The sequence below is a fragment of the Odocoileus virginianus genome, chromosome 19 (genome assembly GCF_023699985.2).
Source record: "Odocoileus virginianus isolate 20LAN1187 ecotype Illinois chromosome 19, Ovbor_1.2, whole genome shotgun sequence".
Taxonomy (NCBI): Eukaryota; Metazoa; Chordata; class Mammalia; order Artiodactyla; family Cervidae; genus Odocoileus; species Odocoileus virginianus.
Genome location: NC_069692.1, coordinates 38199742 through 38226850, shown reverse-complemented (window position 1 = coordinate 38226850; position 27109 = coordinate 38199742). Strand labels below are relative to the sequence as shown.

Sequence of the window (27109 nt, the reverse complement as noted above, 5' to 3'; positions counted from 1 at the left end):
CAAGATCTGATGCACTACCATATAACCATTACAAACTGAAGCATGCTGTGGATTATTTTAGGTAGCTACAGTGCATAGATGGTTATTGTGATATTCTGGTAAACGTTCCACAACCTCAAAAATCCCTTGTATTGTTTTTTAGGCCTTATATGACCATAAAATTTTTAAAGATAATTGCTCAGGAGAGTGTAAAGTGTCCTGTGGGTCTCAGAAAAGGGATATTTCTCTTGTAAATACTTACATATAAGAGTAAAATGACCAATTTTTATGCTTAATTATTAGTAGAACACAGATTAGACAAAAGACCATATGGAAGATATCACATTGAGAAGCTCTAGTAAATTCAAATATATTTAATCATTAGACTAGGCAGGAAAATAAGTGCTCTAATACAGGTGGACATTTCTGCAATGATAATTAAGGAAGGCAACAAGTGAAAAGTGGCATTATGAGTGTAATTTTGAAACATAGGTGAGAAGAGAATTGAGATTAGGTGCAAATGGAAGTGTAGGAGTGGTGAAGAACAGTTATTTATTTATTTTGGCCTTGTCACACAGTTTGTGGGACCTTGGTTCCCAGACTACGGATTAAACGTGAGCCAAACAAAGAAAGCACCAAGTTCAAACAACTGGACTGCCAGGGAATTCACTAGTTACTCATAAAGAGCTGTTTGTTCTGTAATCATGAAAACAGATGGAATTAGGATCTGCTATTTTGAGGTGAAATTACAGTGATACTAGCAGTGTTCAGGACTTCCCTGGTAGCTCAGATGATAAAGAATCTGTCTGCAATGTGGGAGACGCAAGTTTGATCCTCGGGTTAGGAAGACCCCCTGGAGAAGGGAATGGCGACCCACTCCAGTATTCTTGCCTGAAGAAATCCAAGGACAGAGGAGACTGACGGGTTACAGTCCATGCAATCACAAAGAGTCAGACACAACTGAGTGACTAACACTTTCACTTAGCACTGTCCTCTCCAGTAAATGAAGGTTTTCTACTGGTTCCATCTAACCCTTTGGAGCCTACAAGGCCTGTTTTTTGAAGAACAGTGTTTTTATCTAAAAGATACTCCAGTTCAGTTCAGTTCAGTCTCTCAGTAGTGTCTGACTCTTTGCGACCCCATGAATCACAGCACGCCAGGCCTCCCTGTCCATCACCAACTCCAAGAGTTTACTCAAACTCATGCCCATCGAGTCAGTGATGCCATCCAGCCATCTCATCCTCTGTCATCCCCTTCTCCTCCTGCCCCAAGTCCCTCCCAGCATCAGGGTCTTTTCCACTGAGTCAACTCTTCACATGAAGTGGCCAAAGTATTGGAGTTTCAGCTTCAGCATCAGTCCTTCCAATGAACACCCAGGACTGATGTCCTTTAGGAGGGACTGGTTGCATCTCCTTGCAGTCCAAGGGCCTCTCAAGAGTCTTCTCCAACACCACAGTTCAAAAGCATCGATTTTTCGGCGCTCAGCTTTATTTACAGTCCAACTCTCACATCCATACATGACCACTGGAAAAACCATAGCCTTGACCAGATGGACCTTTGTTGGCAAAGTAGTATCTCTGCTTTTTGATATGCTATCTAGGTTGGTCATAACTTTCCTTCCAAGGAGTAAGCATCTTTTAATTTCATGGCTGCAATCAACATCTACAGTGATTTTGGAGCCCAAAAATAAAGTCTAACACTGTTTCCACTGTCTCCCCATCTATTTCCCATGAAGTGATGGGACTAGATGCCATGATCTTAGTTTTCTGAATGTTGAACTTTAAACCAGCTTTTCCACTCTCCTCTTTCACTTTCAACAAGAGGCTTTTTAGTTCCTCTTGACTTTCTGCCATAAGGGTGGTGTCATCTGCATATCTGAGGTAATTGATATTTCTCCCAGCAACCTTGATTCCAGCTTGTTCTGCTTCCAGCCCAGTGTTTCTCATGATGTACTCTGCATATAAGTTAAATAAGCAGGGTGACAATATACAGCCTTGACATACTCCTTTTCCTATTTGGAACCAGTCTATTGTTCAATGTCCAGTTCTAGCTGTTGCTTCCTGACCTGCATACAGGTTTCTCAAGAGGCAGGTCAGGTGGTCTGGTATCCCCATCTCTTTCAGAATTTTCCACAGTTTGTTGTGATCTACAGAGTCGAAGGCTTTGGTGTAGTCAATAAAACAGAAATAGATGTTTTTCTGGAACTCTCTTTTTCAAAAAGATACTACTTCTCATTAAATTTCATTTTGTTTTAAACTTTAAATCAAATTCAGAAAATTCTATAAGGAAGCCCCATATCCATTTTTTATTGAAGAAAATACTTTGCTTGCCAATTAATTATGCTCTGTTCTACTTCTTGACAAAAGGAGTTCCCTGATAATACTAATGATGGTATGGACCTAACAGAAGCAGAAGATATTAAGGAGAGGTGGCAACAATACCTAGAAGAGCTATATTAAAAAAAAAAAAAAAAAGATCTTCATGATCCAAATAACCAGGATGGTGTGATCACTCACCTAGACCCAGATATCCTGGAATGCGAAGTCACCTGGGACTTAGGAAGCATTATTAAAAACAAAGCTAGTGGAGGTGATGGAATTCCAGTTGCACTATTTAAAATCCTAAAAGATAATGCTGTGAAAGTGCTACACTCAATGTGCCATAAAATTTGGAAAACTCAGCAGTGGCCACAGACTGGAAAATATCAGTTTTCATACCGATCCCAAAGAAAGGCAATGCCAAAGAATGTTCAAACTACCATACAATAGCAATCATCTCACATGCTAGCAAGGTAGTGTTCAAAATTTTCCAAGTCAGGCTTCATCAGTACATGAAATGTGAAATTCCAAATTGCCAACATCTGTTGGATCATTGAAAAAGCAAGAGAGTTCCAGAAAAACATCTACTTCAGCTTTACTGAGTATGCCAAAGTCTTTGACTTTGTAGATCATAACAAATTGTGGAAAACTCTTAAACAGATGGGGATACCAGACTACCTGGCCTGCCTCCTGTGAAATCTGTATACATGTCAAGAAGCAATAGTTAGAACTGGACATGGGACAACAAACTGGTTCCAAATTGGGAAAGGAGTACATCAAGGCTGTATATTGTCACCATGCTTATTTAACTTATATGCATAGTACTTCATGTGAAATGCTGGGCTAGATGAAGCACAAGCTGAAATCAAGATTACTGGGAGAAATGTCAATAACCTCAGATACACAGAGGACACAACCCTTATGGCAGAAATCAATGAAGAACTAAAAGGGCCTCTTGATAAAAAAGTGAAAGAGGAGAGTGAAACAGTTGGCTTAAAACTCAACCTTCCAAAAACCAAGATCATGGCATCTGGTCCCGTCACTTCATGGCAAATAGATGGGGAAACAGTGGAAACAGTGACAGATTTTTTTTGTGTAGGGGGAGGGGCCTCTAAAATCACTGCAGATGGTGACTGCAACCATGAAATTAAAAGCCGCTTGCTCCTTGGAAGAAAAGCTATGACCATCCTAGACAGCGTATTAAAAAGCAGAGACATTACTTTGCCAACAAGGATCCATCTAATCAAAGCTATGGTTTTTCCAGTAGTAATGTGTGGATGTGACAGTTGGAGTATAAAGAAAGCTGAGCACCAAAGAATTGATGCTTTTGAGCTGTGGTGTTGGAGAAGACTCTTGAGAGTCCCTTGTACCGCAAGTAGATCCCACCTGTCATCCTAAAGAAAATTAGTCCTGAATATTCTTTGGAAGGGCTGATGCTGAACCTGAAACTCCAATACTTTGGCCACCTGAGGCAAAGAACTGATTCATTGGACAAGACCTGATGCTGGGAAAGATTGAAGGCAGGAGGAGAAGGGGACGACAGAGGATTAGATGGTTGGAAGTCATCGCTGACTCAATCGACATGAGTTTGAGCAAGCTCTGGGTGTTGGTGATGGTCAGGAAAGCCTGGTGTGCTGCAGTTCATGGGGTCTCAAAGAGTCAGACACGACTGAGCAACTGATCTGAACTGATATCTATGATGACCATTTATTCCCTTTGCCATGGAGAGTCCCAGTTTAAGCCTGTTTGCCAGGTTTAAATATTATTAATTAGTTATTTCACTCTCAGAATTAGCATGAGTGATAGCAGCAATGAGTAATAAATCATAAGATCACCCAAAAGAGTGCAAAAATGTTAAAATGCATTTATGTTAGAGATAGCATTTTTATTTTACTTACTATAAAAATTTAATTATTTAAAATTTTATTTTTATCTCTCTCATGGATCAGTGTCAAAAAGAAAGTTTAAGTTGTAGACATGAAAATACATAAACTACTGAGGGTAAGTCATCAACCATTGATTATTGTGCCTGTCATGGAGGTATCATTGAGAATTCCACCTATAAAATCAATAAGATATAAAGTTAAACATATACCAAATATAACTAATGAATCAGTGTTAATAGCAAACATTTAAAATTATAGGATTTCCCTAAATACTTACTTAAAATTTGTTTAATTACCAAGAGGTTATAATCACAACTGTTTAATCTCCTCAAATATCAGGGATTTGTCATGAAGTTTGAAAAGCACTTTAGTTCCCCATAACAGAATTTCAGTTTGCTGTGATCTACTTTTAAAAAACCTCATGGATGGTGGAGGCTGGCAGGCTACATACCATTGGGTCACAATGAGTTGGACATGACTCAGTGACTTCACTTTCTTCACTTTTATTTTTTTTTCATTTATTTTTATTAGTTGGAGGCTAATTACTTTACAATATTGTAGTGGGTTTTGTCATACATTGACATGAATCAGCCATGGATTTACATGTATTCCCCTTTCCGATCCCCCCTCCCACCACCCTCTCTACCCAATCCCTCTGGGTCTTCCCAGTGCACCAGGCCCGAGCACTTGTCTCATGCATCCAGCCTGGGCTGGTGATCTATTTCACTATAGATAATATACATGTTTTGATGCTGTTCTCTCGAAACATCCCACCCTCGCCTTCTCCCACAGAGTCCACAAGTCTGTTCTGTACATCTGAGTCTCTTTTTCTGTTTTGCATATAGGGTTATCATTTCCATCTTTCTAAATTCCATATATATGTGTTAGTATGCTGTAATGGTCTTTATCTTTCTGGCTTACTTCACTCTGTATAATGGGCTCCAGTTTCATCCATCTCATTAGAACTGATTCAAATGAATTCTTTTTAACGGCTGAGTAATATTCCATGGTGTATATGTACCACAGCTTCCTCATCCATTCGTCTGCTGATGGGCATCTGGATTGCTTCCATGTCCTGGCTATTATAAACAGTGCTGCGATGAACATTGGGGTGCACGTGTCTCTTTCAGATCTGGTTTCCTCGGTGTGTATGCCCAGAAGTGGGATTGCTGGGTCATATGGCAGTTCTATTTCCAGTTTTTTAAGAAATCTCCACACTGTTCTCCATAGCGGCTGTACTAGTTTGCATTCCCACCAACAGTGTAAGAGGGTTCCCTTTTCTCCACACCCTCTCCAGCATTTATTGCTTGTAGACTTTTGGACAGCAGCCATCCTGACTGGCATGTAATGGTACCTCATTGTGGGTTTGATTTGCAATTCTCTGATGATGAGTGATGTTGAGCATCTTTTCATGTGTTTTTTTGCCATCTGTATGTCTTCCTTGGAGAAATGTCTATTTAGTTCTTTGGCCCATTTTTTTTTTTTTGGGTCATTTATTTTTCTGGAGTTGAGCTGGAGGAGTTGCTTGTATATTTTTGAGATTAATCCTTTGTCTATTGCTTCATTTGTTATTATTTTCTCCCAATCTGAGGGCTGTCTTTTCACCTTGCTTATAGTTTCCTTTGTTGTGCAAAAGCTTTTAAGTTTCATTAGGTCCCATTTGCTTATTTTTGCTTTTATTTCCAATATTCTGGGAGGTGGGTCATAGAGGATCCTGCTGTGATTTATGTTAGAGAGTGTTTTGCCTATGTTCTCCTCTAGGAGTTTGATAGTTTCTGGTCTTACATTTAGATCTTTAATCCATTTTGAGTTTATTTTTGTGTATGGTGTTAGAAAGTGTTCTAGTTTCATTCTTTTACAAGTGGTTGACCAGTTTTCCCAGCACCACTTGTTAAAGAGGTTGTCTTTTTTTCATTTTATATCCTTGCCTCATTTGTCGAGGATAAGTTGTCCATAGGTTCGTGGATTTATCTCTGGGCTTTCTATTTTGTTCCATTGATCTATATTTCTGTCTTTGTGCCAGTACCATACTGTCTTGATGACTGTGGCTTTGTAGTAGAGCCTGAAGTCAGGCAGGTTGATTCCTCCAGTTCCATTCTTCTTTCTCAAGATTACTTTGGCTATTCGAGGTTTTTTGTATTTCCATACAAATTGAGAAATTATTTGTTCTAGTTCTGTGAAAAATACCACTGGTAGCTTAATAGGGATTGCATTGAATCTATAGATTGCTTTGGGTAGAATAGCCATTTTGACAATATTGATTCTTCCAATCCATGAACACGGTATGTTTCTCCATCTGTTTGTGTCCTCTTTGATTTCTTTCATCAGTGTTTTATAGTTCTCTATGTATAGGTCTTTTGTTTCTTTAGGTAGATATACTCCTAAGTATTTTATTCTTTTTGTTGCAATAGTGAATGGTATTGTTTCCTTAATTTCTCTTTCTGTTTTCTCATTGTAAGTGTATAGGAATGCAAGGGATTTCTGTGTGTTAATTTTATATCCTGCCGCTTTACTATATTCATTGACTAGCTCTAGTACTTTTCTGGTAGAGTCTTTAGGGTTTTCTATGTAGAGGATCATGTCATCTGCACACAGCGAGAGTTTCACTTCTTCTTTTCCTATCTGGATTCCTTTTATTTCTTTTTCTGCTCTGATTGCTGTGGCCAAAACTTCCAAAACTATACTTTCTTCACTTTTAAAAAATAATTAGAAATTGAAACTCCAACTGTAAAATCTTATCTACTTAAAAATTATATAGTGGAAATATATGTAACTTTGTTCTGTATTTTCCAAGTCTCCTGTAAATGTCATAATTTAAAAAAATAAAAATTATAAAAATAAGTAGAATAACTGTACAGACTGAAACTCACATATAAGAGAACTTTATGAAATAGTTTGCAAATCATAAATTTGCAGCAAACAAATGACAACTTCCTGTGTGTTAAACTGCATGTTAGATTTCTATCATTTTAAAAAAAATTATTTAAATGAAAGAATTTAAAAATTCATATCCTGTATTTCAGTAGTTTCTATTAAAAGGTAACTTTTAAAATATATTAAATTATATAATATATTATTGAGATACTAAGATTTGATTTTATCTGGAATTATTAAAATTATCAAACATTTTCTAGTACAACATTAAAGTTTCAACTACTCTAGTCCACATGGTATGTGAATAAATTAAAATATAATGAAATGTAGATATTATACTTTATTCAAAAACGTTAAATAAAATATTAAATATTCACTATGAGACAGGATTTAAAGATCATCTATGGATTTAAATATAAATATTTGGTGTATTCAGAGATTGTTAATTTTATTCTTTAACTTTAATCCCCTGAGAGAGATGAAAATAATTCACAAAGATTTCTTGAGTGGACAAAAATTTTGCTAGTCAGACATAACAGGATTTGCAGCTATTTTAAGTCAAAATGAGTTCCTTAATCCTCTATCTAGTACAGGTAGAATTAATTCATTATGAACCTCACAACAAATTTCTGGGAAACTAGGTCTGCTGTAACTGTTAAATTGTGGTAGAAGTTAGGGAATGTTGAAATGGTCTCATCAAGAAACTTTGCATAATGTCATTTAGCACATTTACAGAGTCCCCCAAATCTTGTTCAAAAGTGCCTTTTTCTACCTTCATTTCACCAATGCCTGGCTCATTTGAAACAACCAGCATGTCTGAAGTCGTTTATAACTGTGGCTGAGGAAACTATTCAGCACAGCTCGTTAACTAGCAATTTTACCTCAGAACCATCTTGAAGATTTGATTCCTCATGGTTTATTCTTTTGAGTGGGAAAAATGACAATAAATAGTGCAGGTTATAAATATACCTGTTGAGTGTGGGTGGGTTTTTGAAGAGTAAACTGATAATCCAGTTTATTGGCTAACAGTGGTTCTCTTGTGCATATCTGTGTATTGCTAGAGTGACAACAAATTCTGTAAACATGCTTAATGTTCTAACATGATTGTTAATTCCCTTACTCTTCCCTTGGAGTTTCACAAGGTGAAGATGGTCAAGTAATTTGGGTTCTAGTCCCTGCTGTGTAGCTGACTTTCTCAGCCTGAGTAGACAGCAAAACAATCCTGATTCTTAGAAATGTTCATTCCATTTGGTTGAAATAAGGACTCTCTCTCTCTTTTATCTTTCAACCTACTAATTATTTCTTCTATACTATTAACTTTTATATTTTCAATCTTAATAAAATTTGCATCTATTCCTGAAAAATATAAATTTTCTATGAAATGTCCAAATAATAAAAACCAACAGAATAGTCAATACACTATGCTTAAAATTTTTGGATTCTCTGCCTTAAACGTCTAACTATGAGAAATTTTCCTGATCTTTGACATGTTGGCTTTAAGGAGACTGGGAAGAGCTAGGTGCATTAATTTGTAGTTAACTGGCTGAGGTAACTCCTATAGTGGCAGGCTCACAACCAGATGCCTCTTTTTGAGGCAACTCAGACTCCTCAGAGGGAGAAGGAAATGGCAACCCACTCCAGTATTCTTGCCTGGAGAATCCCGTGGACAGGGGAGCCTGGTGGGCTGCTGTCCATATGGTCGCACAGAGTCAGACACAACTGAAGCGACTTAGCATGCATGCATGCATTGGAGAAGGAAATGGCAACCCACTCCAGTATTCTTGCCTGGAGAATCCCAGGGACAGGGGAGCCTGGTGGGCTGCCGTGTAAGGGGTCGCACAGAGTCGGACACAATGAAGCTACTTAGCAGCAGCAGCAGACTCCTCAGAGCAGGGTGAATTCTACTATGCTCACCAACTGCTTTCTTCTGAACAGTTGCTGTGTTTGCAGTTAAGTAGTTTAAAACCAGACCTGCTGTAACCAGGAAGGAACCTCATTGCCTTGTCCATCCTCCTTCCACCGGCAATGTGTCCACTGGACACATCTTATTATACTAGTGAGGAACTGAGAAGTTAGCTATACTTAACCTTTTGAGAACAATTCTTGACACAAGTTCTTTATTCAACCTGTAGTTTCTAATCAGTAAGGCACATCAGTTTGCCCAGTCCTGATTTTGCCACTCATTCACATATTCTCTATATTATAGAAAGAAAGATCACACACACACACACATACATACATACACACATATATATATATATAAAATCTTTCTATTTCAGCATGTGATTAAATCTTAAGAGTTTTTTTAGCCATATTTCTAGTTTCGATTCCTTCTTTTATTCTTTTCCTTAGACACTTAATAATAGCCCACTTGTATTTGCTTTGCTTTTTTGATGACCAATTTATAACCTGATATTATGTGTTGTTTTATTACTGACATAATAGTAATGACAATAATAGTTGTGGGTAACATAGGACTTATATCCAAAGCACATTTCTTAGTATTTCATGCATAATGATTTACTTAATCATCGTGACAATCCTATGAAGTTGGTTCAACTGTTTCCCATTTTACAAATGATGAAGCTAAGGCACAGAAAGATAAAGGGAATTGACACAGGCCTCTGTGGCCTGTACTAGCAAGTGGTGCAGCAGGAAATGGAATGCTAAGGTTGAGGCTCTCAGCCACTTGGATATTTCATCTCTCATATTCATATGATATGTCATATATCTCATATTAATATAATCACAAATTATTATGGAAAATTGGATTCTCATTTAAGACAGTCTTTTCTATTTTTGCTGTTGCTGTTGTTTGTTTTCTTATTCCACTTTTGGCAAAAAATAAACATATCTAATTCTCAAACTTTTGAACAATTGAGAATGCCTATACTTTGTTTGATAATTTTATAGTTTGGGTAGAATCCATTTTCTTATGAGTATTGAAATCATTGCTGTATTTTTCTTGAACATCTAGTGTGACTGATAAAATGTCTGAAGACATTCTGATTTTTATACCATTAGTAAGCTGATTTTCTTCCCTCTCAAAGTTTGTGTAGTTTCTAATTTTCTCAGATATTTTAAAATTGTACCAGCTACACGTCAGAAGGAAGTGTTTTCATTTATCTTGTTGGGTCCTTAACTCCGAAAACATGTTTAACTTTAGTTCACAACTTTTCTTCTATTTTATCTTTTGGGATTTTCTCCTTTTATTTCTAATTAACTTTACCTTTTAAACTTGTGTTTAGTTGTGTTTTTTTTTTTTGAGAATTATATTTTATTTTTATTTTCCCATAACTGTTTCTTTTTCTTCAATCCCTCTTTTTCATTATGAATATTCCATTACTTTGCCATCAAAGGTCTGTCTAGTCAAAGTGATGGCTTTTCTAGTAGTCATGTATGGATGTGAGAGTTGGACTATAAAGAAAGCTGAGCACTGAAGAATTGATGCTTTTGAACTGTGGTGTTGGAAAAGACTCTTGAGAGTCCCTTGTACCTGAAGGAGATCCAACTAGTCTATCCTAAAGGGAATCAGTTCTGAGTATTTGTTGGAAAGAGTGATGCTAAAGCTGAAACTTCATTACTTTGGCCACCTGATGCAAAGACCTAACTCATTGGAAAAGACCCTGATGCTGGGAAAGATTGAAGGTGGGAGGAGAAGGGAACTACAGAGGATGAGATGTTTGGATGACATCACCAACTCAATGGACATGAGTTTGAATAAACTCCAGGAGTTGGTGATGGACAGGGAGGCCTGATGTGCTGCAGTCTGTGGGGCTGCAAAGAGTCAGACACAACTAAGCAACTGAACTGAACTGAACTGATATTAATTATAGTTAATATATTAAAGGATTTGCTTCCTTTAGGGTAAATTCTCTTTCTTCCACTGGATTATTCACACTATTAATTTTTCTAAAATGCTTAATGACTTTTATGCATATGGTGAATTTAGGACTAGAATTATGATGGGTAGCTAGTGTGTGTGGTATTATATTTCCATAATAGGTCTCTTCTCAGAAGATTTACTTTGCTGAGTTGAGTATGTTGCAAGGTCTTCCTTCCTGACTAGCAAAACTCACTTTCACTAATATTGATCAGAAACAGGTGGACATTCTGGGATCTATAGTGAAGCAGAAATAAAAACAGCTTCATTTTTGGAAGACATATCAGGCGTTCTACACCTTCCCAGACATTATTTTTTGTAGACAAGAGAATAGAAATATTCTTGGACAGGGGAAGATGAAGACCAATAAAACAACTTGCCATATTGTAATTTGGAAGAGTCAAATATGTAGGAGATTCTCACTTTAATGAATTTACTTTTTAATTAATTTATTCCCATTATTTTCTCTTAGCCTATTATAATTCTCAGTATCCACTAAGCTAGAAGTCTGGCTGTCATTCTGTACTCTGATAAGCATGTTCTGGTCTGGGTCTTCCCCTCCTATTGCTCACTCTTTAATGAAATACTACATGATAAAAAATATCAATTGTTGCCATCTAATTCTCAAAACTATAATAGTTTTATTTTATTTAAATGTGACTTGAGGAAATGAGAAATCCTGGGCTGGAGGAAGCACAAGCTGGAATCAAGATTGCTGGGAGAAATATCAATAACCTCAGATATGCAGATGACACCACCCTTATGGCAGAAAGTGAAGAAGAACTAAAGAGCCTCTTGATGAAAGTGAAAGAGGAGAGTGAAAAAGTTGGCTTAAAGCTCAACATTCAGAAAACTAAGATCATGGCATCTGGTCCCATCACTTCATGACAAATAGATGGGGAAACCGTGGAAACAGTGGCTGACTTTAATTTTCTGGGCTCCAAAATCACTGCAGATGGTGATTGCAGCCATGAAATTAAAAGATGCTTACTCCTTGGAAGGAAAGTTATGACCAACCTAGATAGCATATTAAAAAGCAGAGACATTACTTTGCCAACAAAGGTCTGTCTAGTCAATGCTATGGTTTTTCCAGTGGTCATGTATGGATGTGAGAGTTGGACTATAAAGAAGGCTGAGTGCTGAAGCATTGATGCTTTTGAACTGTGGTGTGGGAGAAGACTCTTGAGAGTCCCTTTGACTGCAAGGAGATCCAACCAGTCCATTCTAAAGGAGATCAGTCCTGGGTGTTCATTGGAAGGACTGATGTTGAAGCTGAAACTCCAATACTTTGGCCACCTGATGCGGAGAGCTGACTCATTTGAAAAGACCCTGATGCTGGGAAGGATTGAGGGCAGGGGGAGAAGGGGACGACAGAGGATGAGATGGTTGGATGGCATCACAAACTTGATGGACATGGGTTTGGGTAGACTCCAGGAGTTGGTGATGGACAGGGAGGCCTGGCATGCTGCGGTTCATGGGGTGGCAAAGAATCAGACATGAATGAGCGACTGGACTGAACTGAACTGAGGAAATGATGTTGCTAAAATCACATGTTAAGTTTGAATCATTGAATAGGAGGCTCCAAATCAGTGCTTCTAATTTAGCTAGGGTAATCAGAGTCGTGTGTAAAGGTGACCAAATTGGTGATATTAGGTGTTAATACTTGGTGATATTGAAGCTCACTTTAAGTATAAGCTACTCTTAGCTCCACTTAATCCCCATGTCCTCTTCTCCCTCTTCCCATCTTTCTCTTTCCTTTCTGACAAAATTTGAATGGATGAATATCTAATTTCAAAGCCTCCAGTTTCTCCATTTTAATTCTTACTAGAGATAAATCTAAGACTTTCTCCCCACACTATCCTGAAACTATTCTTTTTAAGAACACAAAGGCCTCCACAATCCAGCTGCTTCTCAAGCCCTTATATCACTCGACTTATTACCAATATTTGGCCCAGCTCATAACTCAATTTTGCTCAAAGCATATTTTTTCCTACTTCTCTTGAGACATTTTCTAACTCGAAAGTAACCTACAGTTACCTAAAATAAGGAGTCCGAGTTCATTTGTTGATATTTGTCTGCTGACATCTTTTTAGTCTCATCCCTCCCTTTTCCCCATCAGCTCCACATCTGAAAAACTTACAAGAAAGTCTGAATGCTCCCTTCTTTGGTGACAGCAGGAGTTTAAACTACACATGAGACCTCATTTCGATCCTCCAACCTTAATAAACACTCCAAGCCAGTCACTTTCTTCCTTGCTCTCTCAAGACATTTTGACTCAGCTCTTGGGAAGACTTCCTGCTGTCCCCATATACATATAAGTAAGAAATATTTTCATACACTTTTGGTGTGTATGTAGCATCATCAGTCTCTACATCTGAGCCAAATTTCTCAGCATTTCAATCTTAACAGTGCTCAGTGAGAAAATCTATTATTTATTTTCATCAACCCTCACTCTTGAAATGATTGAATCTAGTTGTATAACTTCAGATATTATCTATATGCTGACAGTTCCCAAGAATATTATCTATACCAGTCTTTCCTTTGAATTCTTAATATTTACTTCCATTACTTATTGAGTGTGTCTACTCAGATGTCTCACAACCATTTCAAACCTAAGATTTAATCAAATCTTACTCAAAAGCATGTATATTCAGTGTGTGTTAGTTGCTCAGTCGTGTCTGAGTCTTTGTGACCGCATGGACTGTATCCTGCCAGGCTCCTCTGTCCATGGAGTTCTCCAGGAAAGATCCCCCCTCTTTCTCCAGGGGATCTTCCCAGCCCAGGGATTGAACCCATGTGTCCTGTACGTTTCTTGCATTGCAGGTGGATTCTTTACCACTGAGGCACCCGGGGGAACATTCAGTATTGAGCACATGATCACCCCAAACCTTTTCCTTCACTTCACTCCTCAAGCTCTTCTGAACACAGCACCTGAAGTGATCCTGTTAAAATGTAAATTAGACCGTTCCGCTCCTCTGCTCAGTCCTGCAGTGGCTCCTTGCCTCACTTGGAGTCTTGAGAGACCTAGGGCCATAAACTCTTGGTTTCCTTACTGAGGCAACTCCTATAGCGGCACCCTCACAGTCAGGTGCCTCAGTCTGAGGCAACTCAGAATTGCATATACGAATCAGTATGGTCTGGAACCCGTGGTTTTCTGACATTATCTCATTACTTTCCCAGTACTTTGCTCTATACCAGCCTATACCAGAAAGGTGGCCACCTTTCCACCCCTCAAGCACAGCGGACGTGTGTCTCTCATAGATCTTTGCATGTGTCGTCTCCTGTGTCTGGAATGAAATTCTTTCCTGTATCCTTTACTGCTGGCTCCCTCTATGCCATATAAAGTCATTGTTCGACTCTCTGACAGTGAGGTGTTCTCATCAATGACATTTTCTGTCTTCACTTTTCCCTACTGTACTTATGAAATCAACAGCTAGTGTATTGTTTTATATTTTGTTTCATAATCTCTCATTATTCGAATATAAACTTCACGGTCCTTGGAGGAGGGCATGGCAATTCACTCCAGTATTCTTGCCTGGAGAATCCCATGGATAGAGGAGCTGAGCAGGCTGCAGCCCATAGGGTCGCACAGAGCTGGACACAGCTGAAGTGATTTAGCATGCACACACGCTTCGTGATAGCACAAATTTTTCTGTTTATTTCATTGCTAGAGTAGTATTTCATACATAATATATATTGAATAATAATTTGTTGAAATAGTAACTTAAAATTAGGTTTATATAGTATACTGTTGGTAAATTACTTTATTTCTACTAGGGTCCCTTATGGTCACACTGTAATTGAATCAATATAATGTACAGCCCTTAACTAATTGACTTTTCTCTAAGTTCTGTAATGGGGATAATAATAGAACGTGTTACTAGGATTGAGGATAAGAAATAACCTGTATGACTTATTTAACCAATGCTGAAATATACAGGTTATGTTTCAACCAAATTCTAGAATAGCTGTTTGCTTAGAGTATTGTGTCTTTCTCTTAATTTTTGCTATTACCTAAAAATATTTTCTTAAGAGCCAATATCAATAAATCAACAATGGGTAGTAGAGTACCTATTGTGGATAACTCTATCTGACCCCATCTTTCCTGGGGGCTGAAAAAAGGACTAACTTGGATTGGGTTATGATCAGATTCAGAGTCTGAGAGAGAAAAGTTCACCATGTAGATTGCAGAAAATGTAAACAAGGTGGGGTGGGTTAATAGAACTGAGAGCTAAGTATGCAACTGCAGTCCAATGAGCAAAACAGTGATGGCATCACAGAAAGGTGGCCCAAAGCATAGATTAAACTGAGTATAGATAATAAGGATTGTTAGAACCAAGTAAACAGAAACAGAATGACCTTAGCTAGTCAGGCAGAGCTGATGAACAAATACAATATCCTGGAATAAACCTTGTTGTCTACAGTTGACTTTTTGTGTATATTATGGGGTGGGACAAAAAAATATTCTGACTTTGAGGAGATTATAATCTAATAAAAAAAAGAAACTAAAATATGTAAAACATTTTAAGTCATGATAGTTGAAATGTGAAGTCAAAGCACATATAGAATAAAGTTTTCAAATCTAACTGAACATATGAAATAACTAGATTCTGTTTAAACATTTTAAAGTATGCAGTACATTTGAGTCATTTAGACCACCTCCATTCAATATTATGTCTCTTTGTTTAAAACTAAAGAAAAAATCAGAGAAGAATTATCTTTAGCTCTCCCTCTTTACTATAAGACTGTCTGTAAAAATAACTAATTATGAACAAGGTTTATTTTTACCTAGGAATATTATTACAAAGAGATTGCTTAAGCCTGAATGGTCTATCCAGATATTATGGTATTATTATTTTTATATTGAAATTATACCATATGCAAAATAAATGATTTGTTCTAATTTATAAAAATTGGGTTTGATGCTAATAGATTATGTAGTTTAAAAAGAATCTCTTGGAAAGAGACATTTAATTTACATTTTAATGCATCAGTCTGCTTCTATCCAAGGTGGTCAAAACTTCTCTTTCAAGAAAAGCAGGTTAAGTGTATTAATGATGAGACTGTTAAGCACATCATTTAATATTGTTCACTAACATTTATTGATTCTTGAAAGAGACTTGCTAGTAAAGCCTCATTTCTGTACTGCTAAGATTAGGTTTATCCTGTATTAATTCTTTAGTTTGATCATTTAAATTTCTCCCAAGTTTGAGTTTTACATTTTAATTTATTCTTAGGCCTATGACAATGCAACTAAAAGTTTAAGACTTGCTCACTGGAATGATTTAGCCTTGATTTTAATAAGCTTTGACAAACTGGCAACTTTAAATAACACAAGCAAAGAAGTATTTTTCAAGAATTTTGTACATAAGCACAAAAGATTATAAATGTTACAAACAATGGAATGTGATTGTTCATGGAGAAAGAAAACTTCCTTTTACAAATTACAATGCATTTATTCTTTCCAAGTAAGAAACTTCACAATAGTTTTGATTAAAAAAAAAAAACACAGAGTGGATAAAGATGTATAAAATGAGTCAATAAAATTAAAAGCCAACTAAAATTTTCTTATTTTAATATTGTCCCTGGGCTTACCCATGAAAGGAAAACTATCCAAAGGTTGTACACCATAACAACAGCAGTTAAAGATATATATAATTACTCAAAATTAAGTATTTTCTCTCACAGAATTTCTTTGTGATTATATAGTTTCATTTTTATAAGCATGGTGGCCTCACTTGATGTCAAGTATCCATTTTAAGTGCTCCTAAAATATTTTTGGTATAGAATGGAAGGAGTAATTAAGAATATAATAATAATATAATCAATTAAAAATCATTTTTCTACGAAGTCATTGAGTTTTTGGCCATAGATACAACACCTTTTTGCTATTTTGAAATCCTTCAGGTATTTCCTATCTCCCTCATTTCATATGAATATTTCTCAAATTTCTATGGTTTTAGGATCTTATTGCATTTCTCAGAAAATATTTTACTTTACTTTAATAGGAGCCTGTACAAATATTCAGGCTTCCCTGGTGGCTCAATGGTAAAGAATCTGCTTGCAATACAGGAGACATGGATTCAGTCCCTGGGTCAGCAAGATCCCCTGGAGAAGGAAATGGCAACCCACTCCAGTATTTTTGCCTGGGAAATCCTATGGACAGAGGAGCCTGGTCTATGAAGTCTCAAAAGAGTCGACACTATTTTGCAACTAAACAACAGCAACCTACAAGTACTCATGGGCCCTTTTTATCTACTTACTTATAAAAAAATTAAGATGAAATAACATTTGAATGCTGAGACTGAATTTCCCTAAGTAACTGTGTAGCTGGGGTAACTGACATGAGGTTGTCAACATATTTACAATAACTATGTATTAGAGCTGTGCCTTGAGCTTTTATTTATTAACATTATAATAATAAAACAAAGATCATACTAGTCCATGAATTGGCCAAAGACAATAAATTTAATCCAAAGTAATAATGTAATCAAGCGCTGGTTTTGAATAAAAAAAAAGAATTGCCTGCCTAAGGATCACATTCTAGAGAACATATAAAATATTGAACAATAAATATAACCCATGAATTTTGCACATTTATTATGCATAGATATTATATACCCCTATAACTTCTGATTTTGTTTTTTATGGATACTCTACTATAGTAATGACTAAGTGGCAATGCTTGGCATTCCTTTAAGGGTTACTGGGAGAACCTTTTGAAGGAGTATGTGGTATTTTTTGTTTTGGGTTTTCATTTAGAAGCACCATGACTGAGAACAGTGCTAGCAAACAACCTCATGAATAGTATGTCTAGCCAGGGCCTATTTCATTTATAGCTCTGAGCAAGTTATTTAAATACCTTTAAAATGATGATACTAGCGTTTGTCAGCCAGCTAACTTGTAGTATTATGAAAGCTTACTAATAAATAATATCATTATGTTATCTCAGTATATGAAATATTTTATTTTTCTAATATATTATTTTCAAAGCTGAAAAAGATTCCCATATCTCATTTTGTGAAGACAGTAATGTTCTTCCTTCTGAAAGATATTTGAGCTGTAAATCCTAAATATACCTATTCAAATAATGCTTAAGTAACTATTCATTCTCATTTTAATGGCAAATCTCTGACACATATGTACCTGGGACTCATCCTAGACAGTGTTATCAATGATCATGAATTTCCCCAGGTTTAGTCACTATCTTCCCTTGCAGTAACCCTTAAAAAATGCTTTATATATTGTTTTTTCTTCACTCCTCTGTCCTCATTTTCTCCCTTCCTCTCTTACTCTATCTTCTTATTTCTTTCACTCTTTCCTGCCCCTCTGTAAATTCCCAGTACTGTTTCAGGTGCTATTATATAGCAATGAATAAGACAAAGTCATTGCCTTCATCATGATGGAATACTAAAATCATAACAAAGTGTGCAAATATGTGAATTATAAACTTACAGATATCAAAAATGTTTGTAAATTCAATAAAGCAGGCAAATTGATAAGCAGTGATTCCAGAAAGGAGTGCAGGATGAAGTAGTTATTTTCATAAACACATTTAAGGAAATTTTCTTGGTCAGGAGGTGACATTAGATTGAAATGACAAACATAAATGATATAAACAAGGAAAAACATGAACACAGCAAGAGTAGACAACGTTTTTTAGAAAGAGCTCAAATGCCCTGAAAGATAAGCTATGAGCAGCGTTCGTTCCAATGATGCAAAGATAATTATTAGACAACCCACTAATATAAATAGGTGGTACAAATGTAAATAGCTCAAAAACTAAAAAAGTTATATGACCATTTCAGTATATGCCCAAAAGGTATATGACAAAATTTTTTAAATCATTCCTGATTTTTAACCTTTAGCAAAATAACAGTAGATAACCATTTCCTTAATGTAACTGAAAAATGAAAACACTTTATACCAGTTTATAATAATCTAATGTTTCACTGAAAACATTATTGAAACACTAAAACAATGAAACATTAAAATGATCTCTGTTGAACTCTACAGGGAAGGAAAAATATGCACCATAATTTTTTTTAATAATGATCTAAAGGTACTAGCCAATGCAAGGGGAAAAAAAAACCAGACAACAAAAAACAGCTTTCACTGGAGCAGGAAAAATTGTATTCATAAGAGTGTGGGTTGAATAGGTAACAAATGAGGATGAAGAAGACATAAAATGGGATTGGCCATTGTTAGCACTAAGCCATTAGTCTAAGTGTATTCAAAATATGACTAAGAACCATTGGGAATCTCAAATACATGTCATGAACCATTCTGATTATTAGTATCAAAAAAGTTTTCCTAATATTTTTCCTCCTCTGTTCTTATTTATGCACAAGAAAGTTCAGGACAGTGTTTTGTTGTTGTTTTTGTTGTTCATCATGTTTCTACTTTGATTCATGGAAATGTTTATCTGCAGACAGCTTCTATCTTTTCTTCTTGGAAGGTGAAGATATTGAATAATAACTCCAGAATGGAGAAAGAACTTTGAGACCAAGAAAGCAGACAGTTCCATAAAGTACATTTATGAGGTTTATTGTGGGTAGCTTATACACAATGCAGTCTTGGGCAAAGACAATCAAAAGATATTCACAACTGTACTGTATACCAGCAAAAGGGGAAAGGGATATTTAAAGGAGCCAAAGCTAAAAACAGAATCTGACTACCAAGTTGAGAGGCTTAGTGGTAAAAATTCTGCCTGCCAATGCAGGAGACCCGAGTTCAGTCACTGAATCAGGAAGATCCTCTGGAGAAGGACATGGCAACCCATTCCAGTATTCTTGCTTGGAAAATCCCGTGGACAGAGGACTCTGGTGGACTATAGCCCATGAGGTTGCAAAGAGTTGATGACTTGGCAACTAAGCAACAGCAACCAAGTGAGAAGCACAAACATGCTAATGGAAACTGGGGGTTTTTCTCTTCCTGGAGCTCTCTTGACCACTTACAGAGACATTTATAGAAAATGTGTATCCATTAGACTAAGACTAATGATCTGATTTCTACCCAGTAAGGAGAATGAAACAAAATTATGGGAAATATATATTAATATATATGAGTATGACATATATTAAAATATCTATACTACTATAGTAACTTGTTTTTGATTAAAACTTCGGATTATAAAAGGATTGTGTATTTATTTTAGAAAATTATAAAATATGAAAATTTTACAAAGTATGTAAAAAAAATTGTAAAAGTATGAAAAAGAAAACGCTAGTACTCCTACTAGCAAAAGTGGATGCTATCATTTTGTAAATATTTATGTATATGTGTACATGTATTTGGTGATTGTGTTCCCACCATTTGAGGAATTGACTTTGTCCTTAATTTATTTTGAGCATTTTTCACATCTTATGTACCTTTCAATAATATGATTTATCTTTCAATAGTATGATTTATAGTCTGTATCATGGTTTAATGTTATATTGTAGCTCTATTTGTATTCTGTTTGCTAAAGATACAACATTTTGTTGCTCTTTTATTTTCTGTTAAGAATTTGTTTATATAAACAGAATTATAACTAGATATGACCCATGTTAAAATCATTATTTTAAATAAGTAAATTTCTACAATAATTATTTTGCATATTTGGATAAAGTTTTATCATCATGCTAAAGTAATATCATCTATTTCTCTGTGTTTTACTGGTTACCTGGAACATTACTGGTTGTTTTAATATGCAAGGATCCATTTCTAGGATTCTAGGATTTAATTTATCTTTGTTATGTGGTGTGTCTTTGAGTGCTGATTTTTTTCCTAAGAAATATGTATGAATAGCACATTTTACAAGACTTGCTTACCTAAGAACAACTTAAATTTTACCTTTATTTAGTTTTTGCGTTTCTGCATCAAAATCAGATCGGCTTGTCTAGGAATCTTATATAACAGCCTTCATTGTCTTTTGGCATTCTTATTTCAAGGAGTTTGAAATTGGCTAGATATTTTCCCCTTTCATAGATTCTATTTTGCTTTTACAAAGAGATTAATTAATTAATTAATCAATTACTTAGAGATTAATTTTGAACTTATTTAAGAGTACAACACTTCCAAAAAGGTATACCTAAAGTCTGTTATTTTTTAATTAATGTCGCTTAATCCTCTGTGAACTCTCCCAATGTGCAAATTCAAGTCTTTATCACAGGGAGATTTTAAAAGTTATTATCAGTCCACTATTGTATAATGTGTCAGTACTGTTCCCTCCTTCTGGGTTGAGTCATGTTAATGAGTATTGCTTTCTTTTCCCCTCTGACTTCTAAGATGATTTCATAATAGCGTTGTTTTTTAAGTTTCATTTTACTAAATGTCAAATCTGATGATATAATCTCATTTGTGGTTTTTATTTAAGTAGTCATATAGTCATATGGTGTCTCTTCTATTTCCTAATTAGAAAATCATCAGTCTTGCATAAAAATTATTAAAATATTTTCTAAAAGTGGTTTCCTATTGTAATACTGCTTCCAATTGTCTTTCAGAGTAGTTTCCTTCTTTTAAAATGTTGTATTTTTCATATAGCTCTTTTTTTCTTATTACTTATTTTATTTTAGTTTCCTAGTATTCATATTTGAAATTAAATCTATCTTTCAGATTCAGATGAATGAAGAGGAAAAATGTTAGATTTTCTACAGCGCGCTTATCTGCTTCGTAGACCCAATAGCTTGAGGAGAAAGGTAAGGTAGCTGAAACTCAATTTAATTTGAATAGACAGTGTCTTCTTCTCTTTTAGGTTTTCCCCCACTGTGTTTGGCATGGTTTTCTTGCTTTGGTAGATGATTGTTTGCACTGTTTATGGGGCATGGTATTTAGCCTTAAAAAAACATCTTTGGCAGAACCTATAGTTGCCTCTGAAGATTATAACCCAGTGGCAATGGCAGGTTGATTGTCTAAGGACTGTAAACTCTTGTGTCTGAGTCTCCTGCTAGGGTTGCTGAAGAATCTATATGTTCCTTTTGATTTTGTTTTCATTCATTTCTCTTAATTTGATTCAATAGTGCTTCTGTCTTAATGCCTCTAAGTGAGAGGATTTTAGTGGTATTCTGCTAAGTTCACTTCATTTATTGCTTAAGGTGTCTATTCCTTCCCACAAGGGGTCATTGCTGTGTGTCCAAAATGTTCTACATCTGACACCATTCATTTTATGTCTAACAGAAATTCCTTGAGTATACTAAGTTATTGGGTCCATATTTTCTCAGTTTTAAGAACTCAAACTACATACCATGCACACAGCATTGGAATAGGAATCAAAGAGATTTTTTTTTATTGCTAATTCTTCTAGAAGATACCAATTTAATTTAAAAGCAAAGGAACCTCTCCAAAGCCTGCTTCATATCCCCTGTTTCCTATACACATTTATCATGCCTGTTAACAAATATAAAGTTTTTTTAAAAATTTAATTACATTATGTTCTTTGAAGAAAAATCACTACGTGCTTACTATTTGCACAGCTTTCTGGTTAATAATGCACATGGTTCTGTGTGGATTTGTGGGGTTGGCAGTGAGCATTGCACCAACGGGCAGGGAGACCTTGTCTTCCAGGAGTATGACCCCTAACTGGAGCCACAAGATACACACAGACAACAACTACCCAAGGCAGAAGATATAAAATGTTCTAAGCAATAAACACAGTGAATACTGACAGCCTACAGAGAATGGTGTCAGATTCATGATCTCCGAAGATTTAGCTTCGGGACCAGGGACCAGGCTTGATCACTCCAGAGCTTTTGTGTAGCAGAGTTTTATTAAAGTGAAAAAGGGACAGAGAAAACTTCTGACATAGACATCAGAAGGGGGATGGAGAGCGCCCCCTGCGTTTTAGCAAGCTGTTTCATGTCTGTTAGAAAGCTATTAAGCAGATAAGAGAGACACCTCAAGGCTGAGGGAGTTTCACCGGGCCCCTCTCCTACAATGTGCGTTTTTGAGATAGGATGGCATGATGTGTGTCATCCCCCAGTGGTAAAACAATTGATATGAATACTGGTTTGTTGAGTTATTATCAACTCAAGGTTTGAGAAAAGGAAAAAAGTTAGTCTTAATTGGAACCATTTTGAAGAAAGGCAAATCCCAAAGCAGATACCTAGTTTCATTAATATAGCTTAAAAAAAAAATTCCATAAGAAAAACGCATTGTTTAGCTCAAAGTTTAAGAAAACTTAACTTCGGGTAGAACCAGATGTCATCATAGCAACACAGAATTTTAAGAGACACTTGCAGCTTATTTCCTCCGTTTGGAGATCCCTGGCCTTCCTGCATGTTACCCTTTCAGTACCAAAGGTGCTTAAAGGAGGGAAGAATAATTATTAACAGGTTTATTCAGAGAAAGCAGTAGAATTTTGACTAGGACTTGAAGGGTGGGTTTGTAGAGTCAAGTAGCAGTTAATTCAGATGAGGAGAAAGGAATGGAATTCAGAATTTGAGAGATGTGTTAGAGAGATTAAATGTACTGCCATGAGTCTGTTTATTAGAATTGTTCATCATAATTTCTACTAGAACTTTTGCATATTTGCAGTTGAAACTTCAGTTTGTTATTACTTTTTAGGGCAAATTCTATCTTTGAATAAATATTTCTTGAATCATTCTCCTTTAATGAGTTTATGATGAAATCACAATTTCAGCAACTTGAAGGTTTTGCAGATATTGGCTTACAGTGTTTTTATTAAAAATGTTTCTCTTCTCCAACTATTTTAGGAAAGAATTTGATCAAACAGGAAATAGTAAGTTGATCTTAGTGAACTTTTGTCAACAAAGTTCACCAAAATTTTCACTCTGTACAAAGTGAATCTAACAATCTGAATGATTCTAATAACAAAAGTATTTTTCTTCTTTGTACTTACTGTTTGTTTCTGCAGCATTACACTAGTGGATTGAAAAAGAAAACATTTATTACATGAAAGTCCAGTGATGTATAAGTGCATAGAGCAGTATTGACTACTGACCCTACCTTCTTAGTATCTAGTTTTCTCCACTACCAATAAAGTGGACATTTTTCAGTTTACAATAACATAAAGAAAAACATTTTGCTCAGAAAGATTATATTAGTCATTCTATTTTTGTCTGGTTTTGGATAATCAGAACACTGTAACACCTTTTTTTTTTTTTTTTGGTGGTACTGGGTCTTTGTTGCTATGAGGGCTTTTTCTAGTTGCAGCTCGCTGGGGTGACCCTTCATTGCAGTGAACAGGCTTCTTATGGAGAGGCTTCTCTTACTGTGGAGCATGGATCCTAGGGCACATGGGCTTCAGTAGCTGGGCTCCTGGGCCCTAGAGCACAGGCTCAGTAGCTGTGGAGCACTGCCCTAGCCACTCTGTGGCTTGTGGAATCCTCTTGGCCCAGGGATTGAACCTGCGTCTCTTGCCTTGGCAGACGGGCTTCTCACTGCTGAGCCACCAGACAACCCTCCACTGTGGCATCTTGAACAGATACAGGAAAAATTTGGAATCACTGAGTTTTATTATCAGAATATTTTCAGTACTGGACTGAGAGATACATGGCCTTATTATGCATATTCAAAAATAATATGTCATTAGAACACAATGTTTACACTTGATAGAGTAATTATGACAAGGCTTATTTTCATTTGCTCACTAATAAACCTTCCATATGTGTGTATGATCACTGTAGTCTGAAACAAAATTATTCACTCAAAAAAGATCTGTGTTTTCATTCTTGCATGGTTATACATTGTTAAATCCTAAGACAGTTTAACACTAAAAGCATTGAATTTAATTTTGGATGAATGCATGTCCAGATATAGCTCAAATACTGAGAAATTGTATGATTGCATGACAAATGTATAACAAAATGTATGATGGGTAAGTTATTTAAATCTCCTTGACTTCAAATACATTTCAGCTTTCTTATCTGCAAGTGAAAATAAAATAATAACTAATTTTAAGGGTTGTAGAAAATAAGTAAAGTGTTTTGAATAAAGTTTCCAGAAAATATTAGAAAGTTAAATATAATAGCAGTCATTATATACATTTCACTGGTGACAATTTACATCTTCAATTGACTTTCTGATTGTGTTGTGTTTGTGTGTGTGAAAATATATATAGATATATATTTATATTTACTTATTTGTTTAGAGAGAGAGCCTTGAATTCCAGTTAACTGATTAAATGTATATAATTTTCTCTTCTCCTATGAATATTCAGTGAAATGACAGAACAATAAGAATAAAACCATAATATGCTCAGTACCAAAATCTATTATTTTTTTTAAACTGAAATATTAACTGAAGACATATTAGTTTTAGGTGTACAACATAGGAATTTGATATTTTTATAGATTACACACCACACAAATCTACTATAATATTATTGACAATATTACTTGTGCTGTAAATTGCATCCCTATGACTTATTTATAACTGGAAGTTTGTACTCCTTAATCCCCTTCATCTATTTAATTAATCCCCCTGCCCCCTGACCTTTGGCAACTAGTAGCTTATTCTCTGTATCTATGAATCTTTCTGTTTTGTCATACTTGTTAATTTTTTGTTTGTTTTTTAGATTCTATGTGTAAAGGAAAATATGAAGTATTTGTCTCTCTCTCGCCTGGGAAATTCCATGGACAGAGAAGCCTGGTGGGCTACAGTCTATGGGGTCACAAAGAGTCAGAGGCACCTGAGCATGAACACAAAGACTTATTTCCATGTAGCATAATACCCCCTAGACCAACCCATGTTGTTGCAGATGACAAGCTTTCATCCTTTCTATGGCTGAGTAATATTCAGTTGTACATATATACTACATCTTCTTCATCCATTCACCTATTGATGGGCACTTAGCAGCTTCCATATCTTGTTTATTGCAAATAATGCTGCAATGAACATTAGGGTGTACACACTTTCTAATTGGCAACTTTGTTTTTCTCAAATAAGTACCCTTCTAGCTACATCATATGGTAGCTGTATTAACAACTTTTGAGGGCTATCTATAGTGTTCTAATGAGGGTCAATGTGTTTAAACATTATGCCCATGTAACACATGTCTAATTGGTAGACTTGAGATGTATGCATTTCTGTGTCATCATACTGAATCCTTCCTGACTTCAATGTTCATCTATTAAATAGTAAGAATTGATACTCCTAATAATATCCCAGAGGTGGCTTCTCATTTTCTAGGACTTAGTATAGTAGTTTATCAGTTGAGATTGACCTACTTTGGAAAGTTAAAAAAAAGACATCATTTATTTTAATTTGTTTTTTCTTTTTATGAAAATAGGATTACTTCAAGAAGAGTAGTGGGGCGTTGATTATGGTAGTACTATATGTTTTCCCTCTTGCCTTGTAACATTTAATATATCCTCAGTTCAGTTCAGTTCAGTCACTCAGTTGCATCTGAGTCTTTGTTACCCTGTGGACCCAGCACACCGAGACTTCCCTGTCTATCACCAACTCCTGGAGCTTGCTCAAACTCATGTCCATTGAGTCGGTGATGCCATCCAACAATCTCATCCTGTCGTTCCCTTCTCATCCTGCCTTCAATCTTTCTCAGCATCAGGGTCTTTTCCAATGAGTCAGTTCTTCGCATCAGGTGGCCAAAGTGTTGGTTGATCTCCTTGAAGTCCAAGGGACTCTCGAGAGTCTTCTCCAACACCACAGTTCAAAAGCATCAATTCTTTAGTGCTCAGCTTTCTTTATGGTCCAGCTCTCACATCCATACATGAATACTGGAGAAACCATACCTTTGACTAGTTGGACCTTTGTCTGCAAAGTAATGTCTCTGCTTTTTAATATGCATAGCAGACCTAGTTTCTGTTTTTCACATTTCTCTATCAACAATAATTTCTTAATTAATGGAAAATTCTAATTTCATAGGTAAGAGGCTGACTGAATAATTTCAATCATTGCTAAACTGCTCTCAGACCATGTTCTAATATTTTCACTATCCGCCTTTACATCTGCTCCTTTCAGTACTCCTATTGGTCTAATTGGAAGCCCTCTTAAATTTCACTTACCCAGTTTGCCAAAGTAGTGTTGACACATAAATTAGCAAATTCTCTTCATTAACTTTCACTGTGTAAATATGTAAGCAAGTAACATCATTATAAGGTACTTTAAGTTCTTTAAAAGTAATGAAATATTTTTTACCAAAACAATCTTGAAAAAAAAAAAGAACAAAGCTGGAGGTATCACATTCCCTGACTACAGACTATACTACA

At 35.8% G+C, this 27109-nt stretch overlaps 1 long non-coding RNA gene across 1 annotated transcript in view; it reads left to right on the top strand.

Annotated features, from left to right (window-relative positions):
- Positions 1–25867, top strand: part of LOC110134833 (uncharacterized) — a 42329-nt gene extending 16462 nt beyond the window's left edge. The window contains exons 3-4 of the long non-coding RNA XR_011492970.1: positions 21537–21619; positions 25456–25867. This is a non-coding gene — a long non-coding RNA (uncharacterized lncRNA). The remainder of the gene's footprint in view (positions 1–21536; positions 21620–25455) is intronic.
- Positions 25868–27109: the final 1242 nt, after the last annotated feature.